The sequence below is a fragment of the Lissotriton helveticus genome, chromosome 2_2 (genome assembly GCF_964261635.1).
Source record: "Lissotriton helveticus chromosome 2_2, aLisHel1.1, whole genome shotgun sequence".
Classification (NCBI taxonomy): domain Eukaryota; kingdom Metazoa; phylum Chordata; class Amphibia; order Caudata; family Salamandridae; genus Lissotriton; species Lissotriton helveticus.
Genome location: NC_136060.1, coordinates 385370354 through 385383923, shown reverse-complemented (window position 1 = coordinate 385383923; position 13570 = coordinate 385370354).

Sequence of the window (13570 nt, the reverse complement as noted above, 5' to 3'; positions counted from 1 at the left end):
GGTGCCTGCCGCTTTGTGCATGCAAATGCAATGCATGCATTTTTAACCTTGCGGCGGGTGCAGCTTGAAGCTGCACCCGCCGCAATGTTAAAGATAGAGGATGTGACCGCCACCCTGGCGGTCACATCCTAATATGCTCGTAGGGAACGCCGCAGCCCTTGTGGACGTTCCCTCCTCCTTAGGGGTCGCGGACGGACTCAAGTACGTCCGCGATCTTAATCAGCCCCTTAATGCAGGGATCACCAGGGCTCTCAAAGCTCTTCATAACTGGTTTCATGTCTTTCTCTGAAAGTCTATTGAGAAGTGTTTTTTGTGTGAGGCTGAGCACTTTCTGTACGTGGTGATCCACTTGATAAGGCCCAACCCCCGACTATTCCTCAGAATATTTGACATGTGAAGTAGTGTTCCTTTTGTCCTTAAAATATTGCCATCAGCATGTTTGGTGCACACTTCCGACAGTTACACGAATGGATGGAAGAAATAAGGTTATATAATCATTCTATCTTATTAATAACTAAATAACATGTAAATGTTCTATTTTCTTTTTTCCGAGTTAAGGAATATTCTTTGTAGCCTTGCTACCAGTTAGAGAACAAACATGTATGCACTTATAGATGTATGGTGCCTGTGACATTTAGCAGTCTACTCTCTGCGAGACTGCAGCACCACATCCGCAGGCCAGGCGTGGCCTGCGGGGCGAAACAAAAGGAAGCAACCTCTCGGAGGCGGCACATCCGGACCAGCAGCACAATGTGGCCTGGGTTATTTGCATGCTCCTGCTCCAGCCCCTGCACACCTGCTACCCCTGCTGTGGCCCAGCAAGGCCACACCACACTGCCAATGAGTGGAGGGATCGGCACCCTCGCTCACCATCGACAGCACGCCATGTTGTGCACACGCGGAGAGCCTCGGTACTTCAAAGGCGGGAGAGCGCTCGGCCCGACGGAGCACACCACGGTGCACCCACAACCTCAGCGGCCTGCCACGCTACGCCCACAGCGGTGAAAGGAAGGAAAGGTGAGTGAGCTCACATGTGCTCACCCGGCACAAGGACACACGCGCTCACCCTGCCCAAAGACCAATTTGGCTGTGCGCTGTGAAGCCACGCCCCCGCACGAGGCATCAGCAACCCACATAGCCCACAGGGGGGCTGCTAAGAGACATTCAGGCTCAGGGGCAACACCCTACCGAGCCAGCACAACCCCACCACTAAAGGCCAGCAAAGAGACCGCATCTGCGCAGAGGGGAGACAGGCCCTAATGCACAACCTCACGTGGGCCACCTTGCGCCATCATCCCTACTGGGCCTGCGCTGGAAGCGTGAAACATACTACACGCTCCAACACACCCAGGGTCCCCTGCAACCAGACGCCATGGGGGACAACGACCAAGCAGCAGCACCAGCCCCCACACGTTCCAACATGCGGTTTCAGGGGTCCTACCCCCATTCAGCGAACTGGAAGATCCCGCGACAGCATGTCCCCGATGGAAGATCTGGATTGATCGCCTCAACAACTATTTTGTCGCAACCCGGGAGACAGACGATGCAGTAAAGAGGTCCCTGCTGCTGCACTATGCCGGGGATGAAATCTACAAGCTATTCAAGCACTTGCCCAACACAGGAGCGGCGGCTGACTATAACACGGCGGTAACTGCGCTAAACGCCCATTTTGACCCACAGTTGAACCCTGATTTCGAACGATTCAAGCTCCGACAAGCACGCCAAAGAGAGGGAGAGTCCATGAACACTTTCTACGCCCAACTTCGCGAACTCGCCAGCATGTGCACCGAAGATGACCAACCAAAAGAAATTAGGGCACAGCTCATTCAAGGATGCCGCGACAAGACGTTGAGAGGCCTCATCCTGCGCCAAACGAAGATCGCACTCGAAGACATGCTGATACTGGCGAGATCACACGACCTGTCCACAGCCAGATCAAACGAGATGGACCAAGCACTCATCAAGCCCCAGGGACGGTCCGTCACCATCAAGACAGAGCGAGCAGATGCTCTCTGAGCCAAGACAAAGGGGGACTAATTTAGAAGACCGAAGCCAGAGACATCTAAGCCAAGGTGTGGATACTGTGGACACGAACCTCACACCGCGAAAGATTGCCCTGCACAAGGAAAGGCCTGCACCAACTGCGAAATACCCAACCACTTAACCACTGTATTGCGAAGACGCTACAGAGGACGTGACTTTCTAAATCAAAGGGCTCCGTCACGGGCAGTGCGACAACTGTCAGTGACAGAATCAACGCCGCCCGAAGACTAACAGAGGAGGGGCAAAAGATACCAGGAGCAGGCTGAAGACTCCTCAGGAGATGACGACGAAGAGGTGTACCTAATCCCTTTTGAGCGGGAACTCAAGCGATGCCGTAGGCCTCAACCAATGTGCATGATCCACATGGCGGGAACAGAGATAAAAGCGGTCATTGACACCAGAGCCACCGTAAATGTCATGGGCCTACAACAATATCGCCGTCTACGGCCTCGCCTGCCAGTAATGCCATCCAAGACCAAAATCTACGTGTACGGAGCGGACACACCTATTCCGCTAAAAGTAAAGATTTCAGTTCCTATCAAGGCGGACGACTTCGAGGTAATAGCGATGGTCCATGTCATCGACAAAGAAGCAGACACCCTACTGAGCAGCCATACAGCAGAAGACCTCGGACTTATCTCCTTTGCGAGGTGAATCCAGACCCACCAGGTGGACGAGATGCTCAGTCAGTTCCACGAGCTGTTCCAAGGGCTGGGGCGCATCAAATGCGAGCCCATCAAACTACACATCGATAAGACAGTCACCCCAGTCGCTCTGCGACACAGGAGAGTCCCGTTCCACCTGCGGCCAATGGTAGAAAAGGAGCTAGAGACCCTGGAAAAACAAGGCGTCATCGAAAAAGTATCAGGGCCCACGCCCTGGGTGTCCCCAATGGGCATCGCGGAAAAGCCGAAGCAGCCAGGAGCAATACGCCTTTTCATTGACATGAGGCTTCCAAATAAGGCCATTTGAAGAGATCGCCACATCACGCCAATGATGGACGACATCATCGCAGACGTCAATGGCTCCAAATGATTTTAAAAAATCGACCTGAACGCAGGGTATCACCAACTCCCATTATCAGAAGAAAGTCGTTACATTACCACCTTTAGTACCCATCTAGGACTAAGGAGATACAAAAGACTGAATTTCGGAATATCCTCAGCTGCTGAAGTATTCCAGAACACAATCCGAGAGATGCTATCCGGTCTCCCCGGAGTACTAAACGTGAGTGACGATATTCTAATACACTCGGCGACGGTCGCAGATCATCACAAGCACCCCTGCAATACACTACAACGCCTCAGCGAGCATTGGGCGATCCTGCATAAAGACAAATGTCAGTTCTTCCAGCCGTCACTCGAATTCTTCGGGTACGTGTTTAACCAGGAGGACCTCCAAGTGGACCCGAGGAAATCGCAGGCTATCAAGGACGCCCCCGTGCCGACAACACCAATGCAGCTTTTTGGGCATGGCCACGTACTGCAGATGGTACATCCCGGGACTTGCCACCCAAGCAGAACCACTGAGGGCCCTTACAAGGGCGGACGCCATGTGACGATGGGGTCAAAGAGAGGAAGTAGCGTTTCAAGTCATAAAAGAGGCCCTTCTGGGAGAGGCGACGCTAGCATACTTTGACCCAACGAAAAGAACGGAGGTACTGGTCGATGCCAGCCCGGTGGGACTCCGAGCAGTGCTGACCCAGGAACACAAACCAGGCCACTAGGCAGCTCTAGCATTTGCCAGCAAGTCCCTAACACCCACAGAAACGACATACACTCAAATTAAGCTGGAGGCATTAGCCATCAAATGGGCCTGCAGCCACTTCCATCTATACCTGAAAGAGCAACCGTTTACCATGTTCACCTACCACCAGCCCCTCATTTCTCTCTTCAAAGGGACTGCGCCTCACCCCCCCACGTATCGAGCGATGGGCAGTCCAGCTGCAGCTGTACGAAATGGAGGTGGTCTAAAGACCAGGAGCCAAAAACCCTGCGGACTTCCTGTCAAGACACCCAATCCCGCCAAGAGCACAAGACGACGATGAACATGCAGATCACTATGTCCACATGGTGTCTGTCACGGCATGCCCCCAGAGCATGACCAAGGACGACGTCAAGGAGGCAGCGGCCACCGACACGGTGTATGTCCGCATCCTGCGAGCCATCCAAGAAGGGTCCTGGATGAAGTATCTTCGTCAAGCCAACTCCTGGACATCGGAAGACTGCGAAAACTTGACGTAAATGTGGCGGATACGGAACGAACTGAGCGCTACAAGCGACGGAATCCTGCTAAGAGGACCCAGGCTCGTAATACCACAGACCCTAAACCACAGGGCAACCCAACTGGCCCACGGAGGACATCAAGGGGTAACAAAAAATGAAGGCACGGATGCTGGGAAAAGGTCTGGTTCCCAGAGCTAGAGGAGGTGGTGGAGGAGTATGTTCGTCGCTGCCCGCAGTGTCAACTGACAAGTGCCCCAGAGAGGCTGATCCCCGTGATCACAGAAGAAGTGTGCACCGCCACGTGGTCCAAAGTGAGCATCGACTTCGGGAGTTTTTCTGGAGGGAAACACACGCTAGTGATCGTGGACGCATTTTCAAAGTACCCCATAGTGGAACCTGTCATATCCACTGCTTTCAACCACGTGAGCCCCATCCTGGAAAAAGTGTTTGCGATGTTCGGTTTTCCTCACGAGATCTGCAGCGACAATGGGCCCCCATTCCAAGGCACCGAGTTTGCACCTTCCTGAGACATAGAGGAATTCAGCACCCGACGCTAAACAAATTGTTTCGCATAGCGGTAGTCGAACAAGCAGACCCAGAGAAGAGACTCCACAAATTCTTGAGAGAATACCGAAGCACCCCCCCACTGCACCACCCAGAGGAGCCCGTGGGCACTGATGCTCCATGGCCCAAGAATAGACTTGCTCTCCACCTGTCTGGGATGGTCGCCACCCCTCTAGAGGTGGAGAACACGCAAGATCGGAGAGTTTGCCGGAACCAACAAGCAAGCATCCGCCACCGGGCCACGCCAAGAACGCTCCACACAGGGGCCACCGTCCTCCTGCGAGACCGTCGTCCCGGAGGGAAGTTCCAAACAAACTATGAACCCGGGACATGGACAGTCACCGCCAACCGTGGAACCATGGTAACCGCCCAAAGAGGAGGAGAAGAGGTGTCCCGAAATGTCTCATGGTTCAAAGAAGTCCTGGCAGAACTCCAGGCCAGACCGTCCAATGATCAACCAGATGATACCACTACACAAGCACAAGAAACTCCCAAAGGAAGGCAGAGGAGCGGCGGAAGCCGAGAAGCTCCGGAAACCAACACTCTGCTCCAGTCCAGTCCGAGCCCAGGGGATCCAACTCCTGACAGCACGCAGCTGCGTGGCGGTCCCCAGGGATACAGCCTGAGACCAAATCCCCGCCCTAATCAGCGCCTACGAGACTTTGCCTGCTGAAGACGCGCGGCCTCCGCATCTGGGGTTCACGTAAGTATCAAGAACTTGGTGCCTGTCAGTTAACCTGTTTGAACTGTTTGAAATGTTTAGTTTTCAAGGACTGAGTTGGACAGGGATGTGACATTTAGCAGTCTAGTCTCTGCGAGACTGCAGCACCACAGGCCAGGCGTGGCCTTCAGGGCGAAATAAAAGGAAGAGCCCGCTCGGGTGGCACTTCCAGACCAGCAGCACAGTGTGGCCTGGGTTATTTGTGCGCTCCTGCTCCAGCCCTTGCGCACCTGCTACCCCTGCTGTGGCCCAGCAAGGGCGAGGAGCGGTGGAAGCCGAGAAGCTCCGGAAACCAACACTCTGCTTCAGTCCAGTCTGAGCCCAGGGGATCCAACTCCTGACAGCACGCAGCTGCGTGGCTGTCCCCAGGGATACAGCCTGAGACCGAATCCCCACCCTAGCCACCGCCTACGAGACTTTGCCTGCTGAAGACGACCGGCCTCCGCATCTGGGGTTCATGCAAGTATCAAGAACTTGGTGCCTGTCAGTTAACCTGTTTGAACTGTTTAGTTTTCAAGGACTGAGTTGGATAGGGATGTGACATTTAGCAGTCTAATCTCTGCGAGACTGCACCACCGCAGACCAGGTGTGGCCTGCGGGGCCCGCCTGGGGGCGCCCGCTCGGGTGCGGCACTTCCGGACCAGCAGCACAGTGTGGCCTGGGTTATTTGCGCGCTCCTGCTCCAGCCCCTGCGCACCTGCTACCCCTGCTGTGGCCCAGCAAGACCACACCACAGTGCCCAATTTATACGGTGTGCAGTCTAAATATCGAGTTTTTTATTTCGAATGGACATAATATCGACTCCAGAATATCGACATGGCATTAATATCGAGGTAAGTAATATCGAAATTATTTTTATCGATTTTGATGTATGTTAAAAAATATCGATAGCTAAAATATCGAGTAAGTAATATCGTTAGTAAAAAATATCGATTTTTTGAGTAGTTAAAAAATATCGAAAGTTGTGTTATCGACAGTCATGATATCGATTGTCATGATATCGACTAATAATATGGATATAAATAATATCTATTAGTTAAATGTACACTGTTTTTATGTTTTATAAATACATTTATTGTTAAAATATATGTTATTTATTTATTTATTTATATAGAAATAATTTAAAAAATAATTAACAAATTTAAAAAATAATTCAAATACTATAATCATTTCTAGGAGCGGGTAGTGGGTTTTTAGGGGAATAGGGTGGGAAGTGTTTTAAATATCATTAATTAAATATGTAAATTTATTAATTGGTATTCATATTTAATTAATTGTTTATTAAATTTATTTTAAATATAATTATTTAAATATGTAAATTTATTAATTGGTATTAATATTTAAAAATGTGTTCATTAGATTTATTGTAAATATATAATAGTTAATTGGCAATTAATTAAATTTAATACCTTAATTGTTAATTATCCTCATTTAAATAATTTATGTTATGTAGCGGGTTTTGGGTTTATAGGGGAATAGGGTGGGAAGTAATTTAATTATAAATAATTAAATATGTAAATTAATTAATTGGTATTATAATAAAATTAATTGTTAATTAATTAAAATATTTACATTATATATAATTTATTTGGTAATTTATTTAATTTAATTGAATAATTGCTAATAATGTAAAAGTAAATATTTTATGTCATGTAGCGGGTTGTGGGTTTATGGGGGAATAGGGTGGGAAGTAATTTAATTTTAAATAATTAAATATGTAAATTTGTTAATTGGTAGTAAAATTTAAATTATTGTTACTTAAATCATATCTTTAAATCAATTAAAATTTAATTGGTAATTAATTAAATGTATTAATCATTAAATATGTATATTCATTAATTGGTTTTAATATTACATTAATTGTTAAATATTTAAAATATGTTCATTATATATAAATTAATTGGTAATTATTATTAATTTAATTGAATTATTGCTATTAATGTTAAAGTAAATCTTTTATGTCATTTAGCGGGTTGTGGGTTTATAGGGGAATAGGGTGGGAAGTAATTTAATTTTAATCAATTAAATATGTAAAATTATTTATTGGTAGTAATATTTAATTAAATGTTAATTAAATAATTAATGTTCATTAATTAAAATATAATTGGTTAATTCTTTAATCTAATTGATTAATAGCTAATTATGTTAAATTTTTTTTACTTTTCTGTAGTGGGTTGTCTGTTTATATGGGAATAGAGTGGGAAGTAATATGATAATAAATAAGGAAAAAAATTTATTTACTTAAGGTATACAACGTTTAGCACACAACGTTTCAAATGCAATACCTTTACAATGAAACTTTTACTACGCTAAAACCATAGCAACGCATGTATTTTGATCTAATGTTTTTAGTATGCAGGTATTTTTACAACGCATACCATTAAAACTTAAGTGTTGGTAAGTATATAATTATATTTTAAATCTTATAGCTTTGGATAGTTGGGTAATGGGGTATTTTTTGGGTTCAGGGTCAGTTTTAAGTTTGTGGGTAAAGGGGTATTTTTAGGGGTGAGGGTCAGTTTTCTGTTTCTTGCTAAAGGGGTATTTTTAGGGTTTAGGGTCAGTTTTCTGTTTGTGGGCAAAGGGGTATTTTTAGGTGTCAGGGTCAGTTTTCAGTTTGTCGTTAAAGGGGTATTTTTAGGGCTCAGGGTCAGTTTTCAGTTTGTGGGTAAAGGGGTATTTTTAGGGTTCAGGGTCAGTTTTCAGTTTGTGGGTAAAGGGGTATTTTTAGGGTTCAGGGTCAGTTTTCAGTATTTGGGTAAAGGGGTATTTTTAGGGTTCAGGGTCAGTTTTCAGTTTGTGGGTAAAGGGGTATTTTTAGGGGTGAGGGTCAGTTTTCTGTTTCTTGCTAAAGGGGTATTTTTAGGGTTCAGGGTCAGTTTTCAGTTTTTGGGCAAAGGGGTATTTTTAGGTGTCAGGGTCAGTTTTCAGTTTGTCGTTAAAGGGGTATTTTTAGGGTTCAGGGTCAGTTTTCAGTTTGTGGGTAAAGGGGTATTTTTAGGGTTCAGGGTCAGTTTTCAGTTTGTGGGTAAAGGGGTATTTTTAGGGTTCAGGGTCAATTTTCAGTATTTGGGTAAAGGGCTATTTTTACGGTTCAGGGTCAGTTTTCAGTTTGTGGGTAAAGGGGTATTTTTAGGGGTGAGGGTCAGTTTTCTGTTTGTTGCTAAAGGGGTATTTTTAGGGTTCAGGGTCAGTTTTCAGTTTTTGGGTAAAGGGGTATTTTTAGGGTTCAGGGTCAGTTTTCAGTTTGTGGGTAAAGGGGTCTTTTAAGGGGTGAGGGTCAGTTTTTAGTTTTCAGCTAAAGGGGTATTTTTAGGGTTCAGGGTCAGTTTTCAGTTTGTGCGTAAAGGGGTATTTATAGGGTTCAGGGTCAGTTTTCAGTTTGTGGGTAAAGGGGTATTTTTTGGGTTCAGGGTCAGTTTTCAGTTTGTGGGTAAAGGGGTGTTTTTAGGGTTCAGGGTCAGTTTGGGGTTTTAGGGTAGAGGGGTACAGGGTAAAAATAAGGTCAATTTAAATTTTCATTAAATTATTTAAATTTTAATATATTTTATTAAATTATTTTGTTTTAATTTACATTAAATAATATATTATATAATTATAAAAACTTATGTTGTAATGCTATGCGTTGTAAAGGTATTTGCTTTGTAAAAACATTCGTTGTAAATAAATGCGCTGTAATGGTATTTGCGTTGTTAAAGTTTTGTTGTAAAGGTATGCGTTGTAAAAGTATGTGTTCAAACGTCATACATCTTTGATTTTATTGTATTTTATTGAAAAAAATTACATTTTAATTTATAATTATCAAAATAATTATTGGTCATTAGTTGTAATTTAGTATTAATAGGTAAGTAATAGAAATATTGATAGTTATTTAGTAATTTTGATATATTAATTATTATGTTAAATTAAATAGTTAATCAGTTGTTAACAAAATTATATTGATAATATTTTGTTATTTATTTATTAATATATGAAGTATTTACTTTCCCTACTGTTGCACCCATTGGAGTGGGAATAGTAATTAGTATGGGTTCAGTGTCCAGCATCTTCCATGACTTTACAATTGGTGAAATGGGAATTGTAATTTGTATAGTTTTAATGTGTATTATGGTTTTGTAAATTTATAATTGGTGCAGCGGAAATAAGAAAATATTTTTTATATAAAAAATTATTATTGGTAGGATACTATAATAAAGTTTTTACATTACATAGAACAATTTTGTTTTAATTATAATTATTGTTATTGTAGTACTGAAAAGATTAATACATTTTTACAAATATTAAAATTTAAAATGCATTTTTATATAGAATATTTCATATGCAATTTATATTTATATACAATAATAAAGAAGGAAACATACACAGGGTTAAATGCAATAAATGATAACCAGTTTATTAACATTTACAAAATAAATTGTAAGTAGAGATTTATTTTTTATTTCAATTGAAATTTTTAAATAAACAGTTTTTAACATCAAAAAATATATATGAAGTGCATATATATGTTTTTAACACATAAATGATATTAACATAATTTTATGTTTATTAACATATATTGTAATTTAAATAGTTAAATAAACAATTTGGTAATATGTACTTTTCATTTAATAACAATTATTTTATTCACATACACATTGAATATATTGTCATAGATAAATATGTACATTTCTTTTGTAACAGTTACATTTTTGTTTTTTACAAAGAAATCATATTTTTTTTAAATTAATATTATGAATATTGAAAATATTTATAATATTAATTTTTACATAGATAAACACAAAAATACATTTTTATATACATACATAATGTTTCAACTAATATTTGCTATTTTTATAAACAACTTATTTGTAACAAAATTAGAGATGCAATTTTTTTTAACATATACATTAATTTCCAAATGTATATATAAAACATCAAATATTATTTAAAGTATCAGATAACAGTTGAATAATTATTTGAAAGGAATGAATATTTAAGAAAAATTTTTCTACTATTTAAATAATTATTTATACTTAATATAATACTCACTGTATTTTTTTAAGTGTTGCAATATAGAAATTAAAGAGGATTTTGCTGTATACAGGGACTACTTTTTAACCGCGTAATGTTACTTAGGCTTATTTGGTGCTTCAACAGATCGCGGTTGGATGCTGCTTCGCGTTAGAGAGGGTAAGTTTGTTTTAATTGTATTTTACAAGTTAATGAAGTTATTGTTAGTGTATGTGTGGTGTGTTTAGGTTTATGTAGATAGGGTTATTAAGAGAAGATTGTGTGTTCGGTGTTAGGTAGAGTGTACGATATTTGATTTTTACCGCGTTTTAGTTGTAGGTGTGTGAGGTGAGGTAATATGTTTAAATGTTACTAAGATAATATGTTTGGTGTACAAATATGTGTATTTATATATGTATGGGTGTTTTTGTGTGGGTGGGTATGTATTTTATTTTTTCCAGGTTATCGTCGCGTTTTACTGTTTTTCAGGAGGTCCTTCATTTTCAATCATAGTTGTGTGACGAGTATTATATACTGTTATTTTTGCACACTATTTTTTTGGATTTCAAGTTTTCCTGGAGCGTTTTTTTTTCAACATTACTATTTTTCGGGTTTTCTATCGTATCTCGTGTCTATTACATTGGAAAGGAGTCGCTATGGATTTGCTTGTATTTTTGCATTTTTTTTGGGCTTTCATGGATTGTATGGGTTTTTGCAATGGTGTCGTATGGATTCTTTGGAATTGGATTACGTTTGAAGCTGCAACAGAAATGTAAGTATTTTCTAATAATTTTATGGGTGGGGAAACTGTTTTAAATTTTGCTTTAGTTACGTTGTATGTAACATTTTGTAAATACATTTTATATATGTTAATATTATGTATTTGATAATTTAATTGCAAATTGTTACATGTTAAAATCAAGGATTTAAAAAAAAATGCTTCTTTTAATCTGTATAGTTATGTAGTTTTTTAAAGAATAGTTTTGGCAATCATTGATAGATATTCTAGTCCTTTGTTAGTTGGATAGAGGGTAACTTGACTTTGGAGTGTGTTATACATTTTTTTAGTTTCTTTGGTGAGTTTAGGTCCGATCAAAGTTACTGATTGCTCCATTCGGAGCTCCTGGTAACTCTGTTCTTTTTGTAAGGATTGTATTAATTTGTGAAGGGTAGGCGTTCCTCGGCCTGTAGTTGCTTGGAAGGCATTGTGCCATCCTTCAACTGCATTGTTTGTTTTAGCTTCCTTATTTAGTGTGCTAAGGTAGACATTCCACCAAGCTATTTGGTATTTGGGTTGTCTTCTATGGCCTGATCTGTGTAGCCTTCCTACCCATGTGTCTTCGAAGTAGTCAAGCATAGGGCTTAGTCTTTCTTCGTTTCTTTTATAGTAGGGGCTGTCTATTAATAAGTTATAGTGCTCAGTTACATCTGTTAGTGGAACATAGGCTAGGGCGATGAGTTTTTTTATTTGATAAGCAAAAGTGCTATCAGTGGCGTATTGGATACTCAAGGTTGATTTTTGTAGATGTCGCCAGATACATTGATTAAAATGGTAATAACAACCTTGTATTGCTGTGTGTGGGTATGTTTTAAGGATGCTGTTTATCATTGCTTTTTCAAAGTCAATGATAATTTTTTGTGGAAAATAGTTGTTAGTATGTTGAATGACTTCAGTTAGTATTTCTTGATAGGTAGCTTGCTGTTTTTTTGGTAGAAGGGCATAAAGGAATGGAATATTAGCATTTTGGAAATGACCATGGATGGTGTATAATTGATAAAAAGGTTTGGGGCATACAGAAAAAGTACCGTCCATCATCCAAGTTTGGCATTGGGTAAGTTTAGTCATGTTGTTTGCTGTGGCAAACACTATAATTCTTTTATCTTTAGATTTGTTGTCATAGAGTATAACATTATCTTTATTGTGAGTTACAGAGAGTTCAGGGGGAATTTGCACTTCTTCAAAAGTTTTTGGTGTGGGAGGAGTAGTGCATGTTGCTCTTTTTTGTCTAGCTACAGTTCTTTTAAGGGATTCGATAGATGGTAATTGGCTATAAGCATGTTGGGGAAGTACACTTAAATGGTGTTTCAGAATAGCAGTTGTTGGTTGATCAGTTCTAGTACTAGCTTCTTTAAGGGAATCTAGCATTTGTCTAATCTCTATTTCTGTTACATTGGGTGGGTGATTATGTTCTTTAGTATAAGTAACAGTAGTTTCCTGAGTTATAGCTCTACCATAACATTTGTTGGCATAATATTTCGTACACTTCCAAAACACTTTCAAATCTTTTTGTTTCTCTTGAGTGTAGACATATCCCATGTAACAAAGAAGCATTTTCCCTTTTTGTGAATAAATGAATTTAGCTCCTTCAGTCATGATAGTATTGTACTTCTAGGAGGTAATTAAAAGAGAATGTCATTACAATTTTATAAAAAATAATGTTGTATTCTAATAATACAGTTTAATACATTTTTAATTTACCTGTAATTCTTTTGATGAATTCAAGTACTTCTTTTCAGGTGTTGATGTTCTTCAAACTGTTATTTTCTGTGTATATCTTTTTGTATCTGTGGAAGTTGAGAAAATGTGTACAAATATTTTATTACTATTTATGATATTTTGATAGAGGTGTTTTAGCTAGTTTCTATTTAGTTACCTATCTATTAAATGTCGAATTTACATTTCAATTATATACTTACTTATTTATAATTAACTTTTGATGTCCAGGTGTTGTGTAGGTCTTCTGTATTTTCTTTTTGTCTGTAGGATAAGTAGTAAAAAAAGAAAACATATTTTAGGTATTTGGCTTTTAAACATAGGTGTGAGGTTTGAGAGTTACATTTTCGATGGCTAATAATGTAGTAGTACTTACTTTACATAGGTGTAGCTGTCTTTATGTTGAAGTCAATCAGTTTTCTTTCAGAAATCCTGCAGAGTTTCGTCTTCCTTTAGTTAGGAGATGTAGCCTGCATTTTTAGTTTGCTGTAATCTTGTTTATATAGTATTCGTCTAATTGTTTCAAAAATAGGA